The sequence below is a fragment of the Durio zibethinus genome, chromosome 14 (assembly GCF_047325235.1).
Source record: "Durio zibethinus cultivar Kanyao isolate XHJ-2024 chromosome 14, ASM4732523v1, whole genome shotgun sequence".
In the NCBI taxonomy this organism is placed as follows: Eukaryota; Viridiplantae; Streptophyta; class Magnoliopsida; order Malvales; family Malvaceae; genus Durio; species Durio zibethinus.
The window spans coordinates 17175027-17193999 of record NC_143175.1 but is presented as its reverse complement, the minus strand read 5'-3'; positions in this window follow the sequence as shown (position 1 = coordinate 17193999).

The following is an 18973-nucleotide window of genomic DNA, read 5'->3' as shown; positions in this document are numbered from 1 at the left end:
AAAATCTAGAAAGATCAACTCATGATTCCTAACTAAGTGCATGCATGGGTCATAAAAGCACTAGACCTTTATGAACAACTCTAAAAATAGAACCCTAATTATATACAATAAGAAAGAATGTGGTTAACAAAGGATCCTATTATATGTACAGCTAAAGCCAAAACAAGCCTAATCTCTAACCAAGGTATATACACTAAAAGGAACTAATCTATAAAAAGTATGGTGAAAGTCAAAATTAATCTAGGACTCTTAAATCCTAATCTTTAGTAACGGCACTAAAACCTTGGTTAGGTAATCTTACAAGTGCACCGACCATTTAAATAATAATAGAGACCATAAAAGTTTAGATGTCAATCCTAGGAGGATTAGTTAAAGAGATTCTTGACCTATGTACTCTTTATCCCCACATCCTATCTAAAGTTGGTTTGATCAATTAATATCGATGAAAATGTAACTTTTACAAAATTAACAACAAAAATCAAATAAGAAAAAAATATTAAAAAAATTTAAATTAATACTATGAAAATAAAATGCAATTGAAAAATTAACAAAGGTTATTCCAATTAAAATTTCACTATAATTAAGTTAATTAACAACTAATTCTTGTATCATTAATTCTAAAAATTCAAGAACATGTAATAAAATGCAAAATGAAAAAACAAGTGTGAAAGGTAGTGACACAACCACATACAAATATTACCTAAAATTCTAGAATCATAAAACCTAGAAATGACACCTAATCTAACACCTAATCTAACCTAGAAAGGACACCTATAATGAAATGAAAGCTGAAAATTTTAATTGCAACCAAAGCTAATCTTAAATGAATTTTGCACAAGGCTAAGAGAAATAAAGGCTAAGAGAATAAACCTAAACTAACGAGTGCCCTAAGCTAAAAACTAAATAACAAGTGAACAACCTAAATGAACTAGTGAAGTATCGGGTGCACTAAACAGAAGCTAAGATAAAAGACCAAAATTGCATGCAATAGAAACTAAGCTACAAATCATCACACCAGTAGCAGTGAAAAAGTAATAGAAAAAGAAATGCAGTAAAAAAATAAAATTCTAAACCTAAGCTAAAAGTTCCACATGGTCAACCTTTTCCCCTATTTATAAGCATAGATGAGGGACCTTGGGTCCTAAAACTATCCAGAGGTTTCATGCTTGTTGTTGGTGCATAGCTGGGTCACACCTGATGCACGGTTGGGTTGCTGGTTCCTCTCTTTGTGCTTGGCCCTTTTTCGAAAAATTTAAGCTTTATCCCCTCACTTGTATTTGCTTCAACCAAGTCAATGTAATAGCCAATCATATCATCTAAAAATGCCACATCAGCTTTTCAATTTGGTACACTCTAACCAAGCTTGTACTGCCTTGTATGCTACTTTAATCTTCTCACGCACACCCATCACCATGTATATTCTCATACCTTTTATATATATATATGTATATATATATATATTTCTACAAACAATTCCAAACGCTTGATTAATTTATTTATCCTACATTTTACTAACAAAAATATGAAAATAATACTAAAAAATTATTCAATAAAAGTCAAGAAAACTTCCTAAGTGTCAATGTGACCTATTGACACTAGTTTAGAACATTTGCCAAATTACACAAAATTCCTCCAAATTGTATCCAAATTGACCAAAATTCCTCATTTTCTTTAATTGCACCTACACATAAGACAACTATGCATTTAAGGGTATTTTTGCCAAAAATACCAAACAAGCTAAGATATAAATCAAATTGCACTAAAAATGAGCATGAAAAAGCTAAAATATAAATGCAATCATAAATCAATCTCATGTACATGATGATGTTCATCTAAGGATTAAAATATTTTTAATATTACTAAACATGAGTTGTGACATAAACATTAAGGCAAGTTAATCTAGCAAGCCTTAATGACATTACATTTCAATCAAAACCTTTAACATATTGAAATTTGCAAAACTAATTTTGTCTACTCTTATAGAATGAAACTTTTATTCATATCCATTTACTTTCACAACTCAATTTTTTTATTACCCAGGATCTTTATGGTAATATTTATCAAGTTTCATGATACCAAAAGATATGTTCCAAACACTCACTAAGAAATAAATTTTTACTTGCTATTCTTTCGACATATTATAATATCATTACTGTAAAACAACTAATATCTTATGAGAAAATACTTGATTTAGTAAGTATTTTGTAAAAACAAAATATTTTAAAAGCTAGTCTAATAATATATGTGAAACAAATTCACTATGCAATTATTTAACACATGTTATTTCTCATAACATAATTGCACAATTTTTAACAATAATACTCTCCCATTGTTTCAGTAGACTAGCATAAAATCTTGATGTCTTTCATAAATCATTATAATCAATAATATATTTCATATGTCCATGAAAAACATGAGTTTCTTAAATATATATCACATTATGCACTTTATTAGGCTTTAAACTTTATGCCTAAAGTTTCAAATAATAATTATGTGATATATATAAACTAAAACATTATAAGCATACTAAACATATTTATCACACGTAACACATGCTCTTAAAAGAACCAAACTCAATTTCACATGTCCCATTTTACATAAGCATGATCACTCATAAAATCACTTTATCAAACAATGAATATCGAAAAAAAGTAATACAAAAGACTTTGTCATAATGGTTTTGTATTTGCCTGATGAATTGGAAATGAAAGAAAAAAATGGAGTCACCACCAATCTTTTTTGGCTAGGTGCGATTGGCCACCTATTAAAACATATCCTTTTAATGAAATCTTAAAATTAATTAAAATTTGTTAAAAGGATAATTTTAAGGTCTGCAAAACAGTTTGGGTTCGAGATTCAGTTACGTGTGGGAATGATTAGCACCCCCACAATGCCCGTTTAAAACGGTAAAAAATAATTATGTGTTATCTATTGATTTTGATAAAAATAGTCTTATTTTCGATGTTTGAAAAATAATTTCGTTGAATTTTCATTTATTAGTTTTTTTATATCTTTTATTATTTATTGTTTCATTTTTTATTCAAGAAAAATAAATCAAAACTTTTTATTGAAATAATTCTTAAAATGTTCCAATACGTTGGTAACATTAGAAAAACTCTTTCTCACCTAGAGATTTCTTAGGCATCATTTCTCGGAATACCATAGAATCTTATCCTCAAATGCTCAATTTTACTTTTCGTAAAAAAACTATGTTGTGCATGCAATGCAAAATGCTAACATGTTGGTGTATACATTTTATTTTTTTATTTAGAAATTTTATTAATTCTGATACTATTCATGTAAAACTTTGAAGAAAAAAGGAATTTTTATTATATTGAAGATTTTTTTTAAATATTCTAATACACTGGTAATATTTAAAAAAAAATTTCACTTAGGGATTTCTTAAAGCATCTCTACTTAGAATACTTTTAGAATCCCGTCATTGCATAAAATTTGCTTTTTCCATTTGTTTTTTTATTACTTTATTATTTTTAACAAATTAGTTTATTTATATTTTTATTTTATAGCAAAAAAAAGGAAAATTTTTATCATATTGAAAGCTTTTTATAAATACTCCAATACACTGGTAGTATTTAAAAAAACCTTTTCACCTAGAGATTTCATAGGTATCACTACTTAGAGTACCTTTGAATTTTATCATCGGATAAATTTTTTTTCTTATTTTTTATTATTTTTGTATAATTTTATAAGATTTATTTTAAAAATAACGAAATTATCACAAATGTTTACTATATATTTCATTATTTATTTTTATTAATAATTATTATAAAACAAAAAAAAATTATTCTAGCAAATTTTTTTTTAGCATTTCTTCCCCTCTTCCCAAGAAAAACTCTTTTCTACCTTCTTCAGACAAGTCAAGGGTCAGTGGCCCTCCGCCATGACAGCCGCCATGTTCTTTGCCACCAACGAACTTCTACCACCTTGTCACTCGTTGAAAAATCCCAAAATCTCTCAAAAAACTCCTTATGGCTTCCTAAGTCTAGATTTGAGCCTAGTTTTATGAAAAAAGTTCTAAATGGCATAGATCTAGCTTGAAAGGTTCAGTCAAAATTTTTGTTTTGGTATTCTATTTTTATAGATTGATTTTGTTTTCTCTTTTTGCAGAGGCTCTTGGTGCTAGGTTCCCCATTCCAGGGGACTATGTTTTTTATTTTTTCTTTAGCAGAATGCTTTTTTTTAAATTTTTTTGTAGGGTATCCCTCATCCTTCCTCCTTTTTTTACTGGCTTCATTACTTTATTTATAGAGCAAAAAGAAGACCAAAATCCTAAAAATCTGAGATTTTGGTGGCCTAGGATTAAGGTAGCCATTGGCTGTCAGAACGGTTGCCAGTGGCTATCAAGGCTACTAACAACGTAGCTGCAAGCGGCTATCAGAGCTGCTGCTAGAAAAAAATGAAAAAATAAATGAAAAAAATAAAAATAAATAAATAAAAATATAATAATAAAATGGTGTCTACAGCTACCCTTCTTTGACTATTTCTGAGAATCAAGAATAAGGCAAAGACAAACAGACAACCATTTTATTCGAAAAGAAGAAACATTGAGCATAAAACTCTTTTTTTTTTAAATTTAAAAAGCTCTTCTAATCAGAGGTTCAACAACTTTAAAAATTCATCTTGAAAAAGGTTCTTCTAAGCAGAAGCTCAACAACTTTAAAAATTCATCTTGAAAAAGGCTCTTCTAAGCAGAAGCTCAACAACTTTAAAATTTTCATCTTAGAAAAAGCTCTTTTAAATAGAAGTTCAACAATTTTAAAAAATTCATCCTAAAATGGCTTCTTTAAGCAGAGGCTTAATAACTTTAAATTAAACCACAAAAAATAACTTTGAATGTCACTGAGAAGATATGAATGACTTCAGATATCGCCACCGAAGAAAACTCAAATATCATTATCGAGAAAATGCAATTCAAGCTTTAATACTCGAATATCACCACCGAGAATATGTAAATGACTTCGAATATTGCCACTAAAGAAAACTTGAATATCACCATAAAAAAAATGCAATTTAATTTTTAGCACTTGAACGTCACCATTTAGAATATGCAAATGGCTTCGGATATTGCCATCGAAGGAAAATCAAATATTACCATCGAGAAAATATATTTGAAGCTTTAATACTCAGATATCACCACCGAGAAGATACAATTCAAACTTTAACACTTGAATATCACCACCAATGAGATGCAATTCAAACTTCATCACTTAGATATCACTACTGAGAGATGCAATTCAAACTTTAACACTTAGTTATCACCATCGAGAAGATGCAAATGACTTCGGATATCGCCACCAAAGGAAACTCAAATATCACCATTGAGAAAATGTAATTCAAGCTTTAACACTTAGATATCACCACCGACAAGATGCGAATAACATCAAGAAAATACAATTCAAGCCTTGACACTCGGATATCACCACTGAGAATATGCAAATAAGTTTAGATATCATGATTAAAGGAAAAATGATCTCAAACATCACCATCGAGAAAATGTAATTTGAGCTTTAATATTCAAATATCACCACTGAGAAGATGCAAATGACTTTGGATGTCATCACTAAAGAAAACTTGAATATCACTATCGAGAAAATGTAATTCAAACCTTAATACTCAGATATCACCACCAAGTGATTTTGAAAATGTCTTGAATATCACCTTCAAAAAAATAAAATTCATACTTTAATACCTGGATATCACCATCAAGAACTTTGAAAACAATTTATCACAATATCTTTTCTTGACTGATGCCAATTTCACTATGTTAAAATCTTTTCTGCTAGTTAGATTGCGTTTAAAGCTTTCATCTTGTGCCATCTTATTGAAATTTCTAAAAATTCTTAATTTTTTAAAATATGTTTTTGCTCTTTTCTCTTCTTCTTTCTTCTTTAATGTTTCCAAAATTGACGAAGACAACTATGATGCAAATGTCTTCTCTCAAAATGATGAAAATGAAATGCAAATTTCTTTTCTTAAAATGATGCATATGAAATACAAGTGTCTTTTCTTAAAATGATGAAAATGTCTTTTCTCAAAATGATGTAAATGAAATGCAAATATCTTTTCCAAAAATGCTAATGTATACATTCCTATCAATGATGGACAAGCTAATGATGCAAATGCAAAGTCAAAAGATTCAAATGCTCAAAATTTTCTTTTGTTAAAAAAACCAAAGTCAAGATATGTAACTACCCAGAAGTTTTCTTTTCTTAAATTTTCCAAAGCTTTCTTCTTTCAAGCTCGAATATTTGATCCCATTTCAATTTCAAATCCTTTCCTTGTTGCTCATTTTTCATCAATTTTGCTTTCTTTCTTCGTAATTTGGATTTCTTGACTTTTCTTTCTATATTTTCATCTTCAACTTAAACATGCATATGATCAACTTGAATTTGATGAAAGTGAAAAAGCCATCTAACTGTGGTGAAACTTAAATAATTAAAAAAATGTTTCCCATCGTGCCATTTATTTTTCTCAAAGTTTTTTTTTATTTTATTTACCTTCCCTAAAAATAATTTATTTTAATTCACAAAAAAAAATTACCTTAATCAATATTTATTTGACACTTAAGTCGGTGATCATTTATCTGAATAGAAAGGCATTTTTTTTTAAATGGCTTGAATCATTAATCGTCAAAAGCAGTTCAACTTGATATGGAAAATTGAATTTTATCAGGTTCAACAAAAAAATATTTTTTTGAAAGGTTTTTTTGTGGTTAAATTAGATTTAACACTCTTTTTAGTATCATAATGTGGTATTTTAATAGATGTCAAGACCAGCTATGCTAAATTTAAGATTATATTGGGAAAGGCTGAGATTTTCTATGATAACCTTTGCACTTATCTCAATCATTGGTTGCAATGAGTTTTCATGTTGCAATCTCATTCTCGCTCTAAACTGCCCATTTTCAGGTTTTCACCCTAGAGCTTCATTCTTCCATTTTTTTTTCTTTTTTCTTTTTTTTTTATGATTTCATCATGCACTCAAGTAATCGTGTGAAAGAAAAAATTTTGCAAAGAAAATAGACAAAAGAAAAATTGGTCAAGAGGATTCTACAAGGAACAAACTCTACAGTTCAAGTATCCATGTTTGATTGAAATAGACTTTTCAAGGTATATAATATAGGCCAGGGTTTGAGGTTCTAAAGAAATGGATAAATAAGCCCAAGGATCATTTCATATCATGTGAGGGACTTTCTTTTAGGCATTAATCTTTTTTATTTTTTTAGTCATAATATTCAACCATCTCGTTTTTTATTTTTTTTTTTATTTTTTTTATTGCTTCGACTTTTGCCCTTTCTTGCATGTTCCAACATTTGTTGAAATATGTTCAAAACTTCTAAAACTCAATTTGTTTTACATTTGCCCCTATAACTTATGACTTCATCAAATAAATCTTTTTTTGTAGAAAGTGATCCTTGATCAAGAAAGAATTCACTAGGCTTAAAGAGGTAGCAAATAGATAATTTCTCATTTGTGAAAAGATGAAGAAGGATGGCCATCTGTCATCTCAAGCCTAGTCACTTGTACTGAAGAGTGATTCCTTGAAAAATAAAAAAATTTATTTTTCTCACCTCTCATTTTTTTAGTTTTTTTGCTTTTTTTTAACTTTTTCTTTTTGGGATCATTTGAATATCTAGAGTGCATAATGTACCCATTAATTTTTTTTCTTTTACTTTTTTTTTCTTGTTTTCACAACTCATATGACAACCAATCTTTGTCCTATCTTGGTAAGTTAACAAGGTTTATGTGATAATGAGAATCATGTTAAAAGGGCTTATTTAGGTCCTAATTGTGCACATCATCACCAAATTGGATAGTGGCATGAACTAGGTAATTTTGGGGCAATCGAAAATCATTCTCTTTTGTCAATATGCCTTTAGAGAAAAATGTGCATTTGTTTATTCATGGCTATGACTTTTTGTTTGAAGCATAGTCTTGACATCTATCAGCTCACCAACATCTAGAAAGAAAAGCATCATATTTGTCTGATTTTCAAAGAATTCAAAAGGTTTTTCCAAATTGGTCATTTCAATGTTTGTTGCCTTGACAAGAGGTATCACAAACTTCAAAATTGTATCCTTTAGAGCATTAACGTTTTTCAAGAGATTTTGGGACATGAAAAGGACACGATAATATTTTATTCGGATAGATACATAATAACGATCACCAAATTTTTTGAAACTATTTATTATGAAAAAAAATTGAGACAAAAAAAAATTTCTTAATTAGCATTAAGATTCAACTTTCATACAAGTCATGAAGTTCGTATGCATGTTTAATACAAAAGTGAAAAAGAAAACAAAAGAGGCATTTTTTTTGAATCAATCCTCCTCTTTGCAACACCAAATGAACCATCATTTTCCTAAAAAAGCCACAAAACCATTTTCTAATTCTTCAACTGTCGTTTGCATCCAAATTATTCATATCACTATTTTAACACTCTTGGTTCACCTCTTTTCTAATATATCAAGGTAGACACGATAATCACTATTAGTTTCAAATTTTATTTTTCCAGCGTTAATGAGATCTCTAACTTTGTATGTCAATGCGAGATAGTTCTTAGTCGAGTGGCCCTAATTTCCATTATGGTAATCACACTTTACATTAGGATCATACCTTTTTGGGTAAGGAGGTTGAAGGGGTTCTAGATGCACAGGCTTTAAAAGTTGATTTTGAATAAGTTGGGGTAACAATTCAGTGTAAGATATAGGCATAAGGTTGAAAATGATTCTTTCTTTGGTATTTCTTAGGCTCTCGGACCATTACTTAGATTGGATCTTCGATCTGATCTGGTAGGTGCAGTAAAATAGTTGTATGAAATAGTTAGGTGTTCAAAAAGATTGTTGAAAATGGGGTGGATAAGCTTGTTGTTATAGTGGCTAATGCAGTTGACAAGGATGAGGGATGGATGTAACATTGTTTATGGGAGGGTAATGGGTTTGATACACCGGTGTGGGGTATGAAGTGAAACCTCTAAACTGTTTCCCCACATAGTTCACTGCTTGGGCTTCATTCTCTTTCTTTTTGGAGGCTTCACCTTTTTTTGCTTCGCTTCTCTCTCTTGTATCAAGCATGCCATTCTTTATGGCATTTTCAATAATTTCATCAGATATACCATATCTATAAAATTTTTAGTTGCATTGCCTATCAATCTATTATAGTATGGTATTTTTAGGCTGTTCACAAATAAGATAGTTGTCTCTTTCTTAGTGAGGGGAGGTTGAAATTGTGTGGCCATATCTCTCCATCTCTGTGCATACTTTTTAAATCTTTTAGTTTTTTTTTTCATGTTCTGTAGAGATAGATGATCTAAAACTAGATCTATGACATGTCGATATTGTGTAAGGAATGCCCTTTTGAGCTCTTGCTAGGAATGAATATGAGTTATGTCTAGTTAAACATACCATCTAGGTGCAGATCCCATAAGGTTGTCCTAAAATATATACATCAATAGCTTTTCATCATGAGCATGTGCTACCATCTTATGATAATACATGGTAACATGAGTTATTGGGTATTTTATACCATCATATTTTTTAAATTTAAGGACCTTGAATTTAGGTGGAATGACCACGTCTGGAACTGAATAAAGCTCAGTTGCATCTATGGAGCCAAAAAAATTCATTCCTTTTATAACCCTAAGTTTTTCTTCTAATAACTTTATCTTCTGCTAGGCATTGGTATCTTTCACTTTCTCAGATATCTTTATCCTAGGCTTTTCTCTCTCTTTAGGATCATCCAAGTTAGGAACCAAGATCGACTCAAATGGTTTTTCTATCACAACAAGATTAGCTAAGTTTTGAAACTGTCTTAGAGTAGGTACAGATGTCATTCCTGGATAAGGATTAGAATATCCTTTGGGAGTAGGAATTTGAATTCTAATTCCTTGAAAAGGTAGGGTTAACCGCGGCTCAAACCCTGAAAGGTATATAGGATCCACTATATCTGGTGATTATTCTTTAAAGCTAGGATTTTCTTCCACCGATTTTTTTTATCAAGATTCTTGAATATGCCCATTATCTTGTCAATATCCCCTTTTGAGCCTTCTCCATCCTTTTAAATCGACTAGCCTATTCATGTTTCATGATTGCTGTTTGACGTTTAGTGTTGTATGAATGACAAGTAGGTTGAGTCAAAATTTTTGGTGGGTAAGCTATTCTTGAACCTTTATTATCATAATTTTAAAAAAATATCAGAATGCCATGAGTTGAAAATTTTATTTTTCATTTTTTGATTTTTTGAAAGAAAACAAAAATGGTGCACATGATGCATGAATGCAAGTGGGAGATATTTGCTCTTGGACAAATTTCAACATTAGAAATTTTCATTAATTTCATATAACTTTTGTTACATGAGATTTATCATCCTGGATGAGCAAATCTGTAGCACTATAGGATCCATGAAAAACTTATTGGGAGAAAGATGTCTTAGAGCAAATACTTTAATGCAAGACTGTATGATACGATTTATGTAAAAGGAAAAGGAAAGAAAAATAAAATTGAGTTAGTGTGAAGATGTGGTTTGAGATAAAAAAAAAAAGGTTTTTTTTTGTTTTGTTGTTCTCTTTTGCTTTGTTTTGTATTCTTACACATTTTGGACTTAGGTACTTTCTATACAAAGGTTAGTAAAGCTCTACCTAAGGTTGGCTAAGCTCCACCTAAGGTTGGCTTTTTATAGCTTATTACATGCTTGGTTTGGATTGACACATGTCTAAAGGTTCTCAAATGGTTCCTTACTATCATCCATGTTGGACTAGTAAGGCACCCTAATCTTCACCCATTATAAGCCATGAACGAAAAAGGTTCAATCTAAGTGGAAGTATTTCGCTTGTTATTATAGAGGTTATCACCTCATGAGGGCATAGGTACTCTACTTCCTCTCATAAGGGATGGAGTCCGGGTATAGAGCTCATGCATGGGATGAATCATGTCATTATGTATGCAAATGTATCCTAATTTATTAAGAGTAATATATACAGAAAAATAAAGCATAAGAGGCATACTAAAAGAAACTTGTGTGAATTTTTTCTTTTTGTTTTTGATTTTTTTTTTACTTTTTTTTATTGCAAGTGAAAAATAAAAATCTAAGAAACTGATTAGGACTATTTAAATCAAAATTTAAGGATAACACATAGTTAGTTTGGCCTAACTCTTGAAAACAAATGGCATCCCCAATGGAGTTGCCAAGCTATCGTAACAATTTTGTGTCTGCCTGATGAATTGGAAATGAAAGAAAAAAATGGAGTCACCACCAATCTTTTTTGGCTAGGTGCGATTGGCCACCTATTAAAACATATCCTTTTAACGAAATCTTAAAATTAGTTAAAATTTGTTAAAAGGATAATTTTAGGGTCTACAAAACAATTTGGGTTCAGGAGTCGGTTATGTGTGAGGAAGGATTAGCACCCCCACATTGCCCGTTTAAAATGGTACCAATTAATTACATGTTCTTCATTGATTTTGATAAAAATAGTCTTATTTTTTGTGTTTGCAAAATAATTTCCTGGATTATTCATTTATTAGTTTTTTTATATCTTTTATTATTTATTGTTTCATTTTTTATTCAAGAAAAATAAATCAAAACCTTTTTATTGAAATAATTCTTAAAACATTCCAGTACATTAGTAACATTAGAAGAACTCTTTCTCACCTACGGATTTCTTAGGCATCACTTCTTAGAATACCGTAGAATCTCATTCTTGGAGGCTCAAATTTACTTTTCGTAAAAAATTATGTTGTGCTTGTAATGCAAAATGCTAATATGTTGATGCATATATTTTTTTATTTAGAAATTTATTAATTCTTATTACTATTTATTTAAAACTTTGAAGAAAAGAGAAATTTTTATTATATTGAAGATTTTCTATAAATATTCTAATACAGTGGTAATATTTAAAAAAATCTTTTCCCCTAGGAATTTCTTAAGGCATCTCTACTCTAAATACTTTTAGAATCTTGTCATTGGATAAAATTTGCTTTTTTCATTCATTTTTTTATTACTTTATTATTTTTAACAAATTATTTTATTTTTATTTTTACTTGATAGCAAAAAAAAAAGAAAATTTTTATTGTATTGAAAGCTTTTCATAAATATTTCAATATACTGGTAGTATTTAAAAAAAACTTCTCACCTAGAGATTTCATAGGTATCACTACTCGAAGTACCTTTGAATCTTATTGTCGAATAAAAATTTTCTTTTCTTATTTTTGTATCATTTTGTAAGATTTATTTTAAAAATAACAAAATTATCACAAAATTTTACTATATATTTCATTATTTATTTTTATTAATTGTTATTATAAAACAAAAAAAGAATTATTCTAGCAAATTTAAATATTTTAACATGCATTGATGTTAATAATAAAATTTAAAATAACAAAAATAATATTTTAAAAAAATAAAAAAAAATTTCACCTGAACCGAATTAGTCAACGGTCCAGTCAACATCGGTCCAACTAGTTCGACTATTTGATTGAGTTCAGTAATTTGGGCCCAGTCTGGTTCGGTTTGGTTGATTCGATGGTTCAAAACCAGTCTGGGTCGGTTCAGCTGGACCAGGCAAGGGTCAAAGGGTAAGTCGGGTCATCAGATTGATTGCATGGACCCCGAGTCGGGTCGACGGGTTGATGAGTGAATCCTGGGCTTAAAATTGCATTGTTTTGGTTGTTTAAATGAAAAGTTATCATTTTAGGGCTAACCTTTTATATAAAAATCAAATTTTTTTTAGCATTTCTTCCCCTCTCCCTAAAAAACTCTCTCCCATCTTCTTCAGATAGGTAAGGGGCCAGTGGCCGTCCGCTATGACGGCTGCCATGTTCCTCACTGTCAGCAAACTCTAGCCACTATGTCAATCACCAAAAAATCCTAAAATGTCCCAAAAATCTCCTTACGGCCTCTTAAGTCTAGATCTGAGCCTAGTTCTACAAAACAAATGGCACAGATCTAGCCTGGAAGGTTTGACCAAAGTTTTTGTTTTGGTATTCTATTTTTTTTAGACTTACTTTGTTTTCTCTTTTTGCAGGGGCTCTTGGCGTATACATTCCCTGTTCCAGGGGACTATGTTTTTAATTTTTTCTTTGGCAGAATGCTTTTTTTCTTTTTTAAAATTTTTTTTTTGTAGGGTGTCCCTCATCCTTCCTCTTCCCCTTTTTACTGGCTTTATTGCTTTATTTATAAAGCAAAAAGAAGACCAAAATCCTAGAAAATCTGGGATTTTGGTGGCCTAGGATTAGGACAGCCATCGGCTATCATAATGGTAACCGATAGCTATTAGGGTTGTTGACAGCGCAACTACAGGTGGCTGTCAGAGCCGTTGCTAGAAAAATAAAGAAAAAAAAGATAAAATATAAATGAAAAAAGAAAGAAAAAAAATTAAATAATAAAAAAAATAATAAAATGGTGTCTACAAACTTACTGATCATGCATGTTATAATTATTTTCTTTGATTCATATGACTAGACAATATTTTATAATCATAAAATGAAACATTTCAACAATTAGACAATAATCAACAAAATATTTAATACTTAGCGATTATGTCCAAGAAAAGACCCATGACTTAATTAAGCTCTAAATAACCTTTTATTACTTTTATTTAGAGCTACTTAGTATTTATCACCAAATCAACTTTAATGTTCAAGATAAAATAATGCAACTTTTCATATATAAGCAACAATCCATACAAATAGCACTAGCCCATGATGTGTTATCTATAATTAAACTGAAAAGTCCAAGTGCATCATCACAAACTCCTCTTTGGGCAGAGAATGTGACATGCGATTAAGCACTTTTCACGGGACACAAATATGAAAATATTCTAGTTTTCAAAAAGCCTATCCTCTTTGGGCAGATAAACCTTCTAGATCAATATACCCTCGATCATGATATTTCATATATACTCCAAATTAGCAAAAAAAATAACCTCTTTTGGGCAAATGATTGTATAAGGTAATTTAAAAGTACTCCATTCTTGTGCTTGAGAAAATCTTACAAGTCTCAATGACAGAGCCATTTTGGTAGCGAAACACCAATATTAACCAATTGTATATTCTCACACTGGAAAATTTGGATTGCCATAATTTTAATTTGTATACTTAACTAAGTGTGTGCAATTTGACCACTTTTCGTGAGATATTTAACCATGATGTATCTCTTTGGGTCATTTAATAGTTAAAAGCTTATCATTCCTGTGTGAGACACCAATAATTAATGTGTATCTTGATGGACCATTATAAGTATAATCTCATCTTGTGAGATACTTAAATTAAATGTATCTTACTTAATCAAAATTAATTTATTACATTCAAACCAAATGTATTGAATTTTTGGATAATTTAATGTTTTCATTCAATACTTTATTCTTATGTATCATGTACCAAAAATAAAAATGTCACAAATTAATAATGATATATAATGTCAACATAGTCATGGAAAAAATAAATCAAATAATCAAATCAAATTATAAAATAAATTATGAATTTGATACTACTTGTACCAAAACCTTGTAGAGTTTAAACCTGACTTGCCTTTCAAACTAATGCATGTTGCATTTTAAATGGAGAGCCAAAAATTAGTAAAAAATAATTTTACTACATTTGTTCAATTATGTACATAATTTTAGACTGAGTATGTCAAAATTTAAACAACATGTTAGGAGAATATGTACCTCCAATAGATATATGGCATGCCAATATATTTTATTATAAAATAAAATAAAAAATTTCATGTACATAAAATATAATTCTTATTTAATCATGCATAACTATTATATAATAAATATTTTATGTCATTTAAAATCTTCATAAAACACTATTCACTAACTCGCTACTTTGCTAACTCAGTATTGTTCATTGATTCAACATTATTTAAACTCGATACTATTCTTTGTTTTCTACCTCCAGTTGGGTCAACCAAACCCATTAGGATTACAATGGAACTTGATTTGGGTTTTAGTCCAAATTTCATGGTTTTTCTTAGTTTTTAATGCAATTAAACCCTTAAACATGTAATTAATACATAGATTTGAAAGCCTATGTCACAATTTGCATAAAAAACTCATAAATCACCATGAATTTGAGAATAAAATTTCATGTTCATAGCCATTCTTGACTTGTTTTTGTTGCATGATTTTCTTTCTTTGATTTTTTATGTTTTCCTTGAGTTTTAATATTATTAAATGTTGTAAACTTTAACTAACACATATATTTACAAAACTCATGCTTCAAATTGCATTAAAACAATATGCATCAACATCAATTTGAGCCAAAATTTTCAGATTAAAAATCTTATGCATAATCCAATTTGGTTTTCTTCAAGTTAGGGTCTATAATATGAAATTTTATGAAATTAAGCACTTTATACCACATGGGTAACAATATTTAAGAACCAATTTGAATAAAAAAAAACCCATAGAATATCAAGGTTTTAATTAAATCTTGAATTTGGTTTAAATCTTGAACCCAAATCTTTAAAACTTGATATCTCTATTTATAGGATGAATTAGGAAACATTTCATACATGATTTTAATCCTCTCGCAGAGAAAAACAAAAGCCCTTAATCAATTTTGGAAAAATAAGATCAGTAAGTTAGATTGCGATAATCATAATATTTCACCCAAAAACTTAATTTCATGAGAAATTAAATTTAAAACCATAATTTTGGGTCATAATATCACATAATTAGGCCTAATACCACATGTAAGTATAAACTTTAAATCCCAAGAACTATATGTGAATATTAGAACACCAAATTTAATCATATTGCATACCTATTTGGAAATTAATAGTTAATAAGTGGAAGTAACACCAATTGTTAAAGAGACTAGGTATTCCTCTTCACTTTTCTTTTAATGGCAACTTTCAATGGGTAGATACTGTTAATAAGAAGCAAATAGGGGACCTTAGCCAATTTATATTAAAACTCTAGAAACCTCCCCATTAAAGTTTTATCTAGCTAAAAGCCTACACAACTACCAAACCATACTGACTCAATAAGATATGCAAAGCCCATATTTAGGTGATCACATTAAATTATTTGAGCTCTCATATTTGTCCAATATTAGGACAAATTTATTAGCTTATTTTATTAAACTATATAATTACCAATTAATAGTAGCCCATTTATTGAAAAATTCTAACATGTTCCTCTGCCAATACAAATAACATAAGAAAGAAAATTTTAAAAAAAAAAGGTTGTGAGGAAAAGGATTAGAATCATTTGATTATTAAATGGAACAAAGAAGGTCTTATACTGGCCTTTCTTTTGAAATGCAATGGTAACATATTATTTGAGAAACTAAAACTCATTCTTGCATCTATTCCAGAATAATGTTAAGCTTTTGGCATGACATTTAGCTCTAGAAGCATATTTAGGCTATTGCTTTTGGCAAGCTAAAACCAAACTCAAAGGCTACCAAATTCAGATAATAGGACTTGCCTTTTCCCAAACTTTAAATTCTCTGGTGTCTTTAAGGGCTAATGTATGGGTTATTTTTTATTGAGTGAATATAGTATGATGCAACCTTTAGTAAATGTAGTTGTAATTTTATATATTATCCTCGTATTGGGTGTCTTTAAGTTTTTCACTAAATTGAAACAATTTTAACTTAAAACAAGCAGTCAATTTGTAATAAATGAATTGTAGTAAAAAAAAAAAGAGTAGGTAAGGCATGGTAACAATGACATATCAATTTAATTACTTTCTTATACATATTTGTTGTTCACTATTACTTAGTTTTTCCTTTGCAGTTGTGTTTTTGGAGCATTGATGGATGGGAGAAAGAAATCAAATTTCATATAGGCACTAGCTAGACATCAATCTCTACTAGCGAAAAAAACCAAAGTCTAGTTTCACAATGACCAAACTCATCTTTCAATTGTCTATGAAAGCCAAATAGCCATCTATGACTGCAAGCTTGAATGTTTGCACACTGTAAGTCATCTACCTTGTATCATTTTCTTTATGTTGTAGTTTCTCATTATTATTATTATTGATATTGTTGGTTTTTTAGGAACTCTTACTGTCAAAATTTTCAATAATGTTGTTTTAATTATTTCAATACAAGATTGGAGATTTTGAAATCTTGTTTTGAGGTAATCTTTTTGCCATTTAAAAACTTTCAATTTGCTCATTAATTTAACCAACCAATGTAACCTTGTTTGTATGACTATCATTGGCATCGTGTATTAATTTTTTTTTTACTAAAATTACATGTGGTTACAGGTTATGTTTTTATTGTCTTGTAGTGGATTTTTCTTCCAATTTATATTTCTTTGAGACCAAGGAACATCTCACTTACAAAATTCTTCCAGTTGATAGTAAGATTTTTCCATTAACACATTTTTGAATTGTTATATTCAGGTGTTTCAAATTTATGGTGGAAAAAATCCTTCATTAAATGGTAGTGCTCCAAGTTTCAACAGTCATCAATTTCATATTTTTAAAATTTTTACTTAATGTATTGAAACAATTTTAATGTTATTGTATTAAATCTTGTGCTTACATGCAAATTGAAAAAATTATGTATTTAGATATTTAAATATTTATAATATTCAATTTATAAATTTCAATTTTGTTTGTATTTCTTTCAATACTTTTTTTATTTAATTATAATAGTAAATATTGAAAAAAAATAAAAAACTGAACTTTTTTAATTTAATGGTGTTTTTTCATTGTAAACATCATTAAATAACCAAAATTAGCAGCATTTCTATCTAAAACCACTGCTAAATTTAATGGTGCTTGTATTGAAAAACATTGCTATATTTTACATTTTAGTTGTGTTTTTTCCAGAAATGTTACTAAGTTAGCATCATTTTTTCCTAAAACACTATTATATTTCTCAACACATGTATAGATGATGATCTTAGCAATGATTTTGGCAAATGATATGAATGCAAAAAAAAAAAAAAATGTCGCTAAGGACCTATTCCCCTATATTGTTATATTGTTATATTGTTAATTCAAGTGTCGATAACAATCCACGAAGAATAATTGGATTGTCTTCAAATTTTTTTCAAAAATAAATTTTAATTAAATTGAATGGAAAATTAAAATCAATATACTATTTAATGAAAATATGATGTAATAAACAACAATTAATAAACTTGAAACAAATATAAACAACAATGAAACTAAAATGAATAAGGATAGAGAAATTAAACATAAGAATTTATAGAAGTTTGGTCCTTTTACAAAGGCATCTACATTTTCTCCCTTAGCTATCAAGCCAAGCACAATCCACTATATGTTAATTCTTACAAATAGCATATTCAAGGGTAAGATTATAACAAACTAAAAAACCTAAATAGTTTTTCCCAAAATATCACAAATACACTCAAGGGTTTCACTCTCCTTGAACCCACAATCTGATATGAGATATAGATGTTTCTTTTGCAAACTAGATAACCTCACAAAAGTTGGGTGTTTACTTGATCCATTTTTAAAAAATTTGTTTAAAGGACATTTTATATGAATAGTGCATTGGCTACCTTCAAATAAATCCTTTTTTGCATTCTACTTATTAATTTGGTCATATTTTGAGCTATACAACTCCAAATCAAGATCTACTTGCAAATTTAAAAACTAGACTTAAGGTGTTTTCTATACATATAAAATATAGCATCTGATTCAATGTATAAAATTTATAGTGAATTTTCAAAACTTTCCTTTGTATAGTTGTTAGGCATCTTGCATAATATCTAGTAAAAATTCCAAATCTTTTCTTAGAAAATTTGGATTTTAATTTTGTTTAGTCCATTAAAAAGTAAACTAAAAAAACTTTCCATCCATATAAAATTTAAATATTAAAACTTTGCAAATTAATACAGAAAAGTAAAATAAATTCAATATTGAAAAACTTTATTCTTACAAAACAACCTTTTCAAGTAATTCATTTCTTAAAACCAATATTATTAAAATTGTATTGAGTTCAAGATGAATAAATTCACTTTAA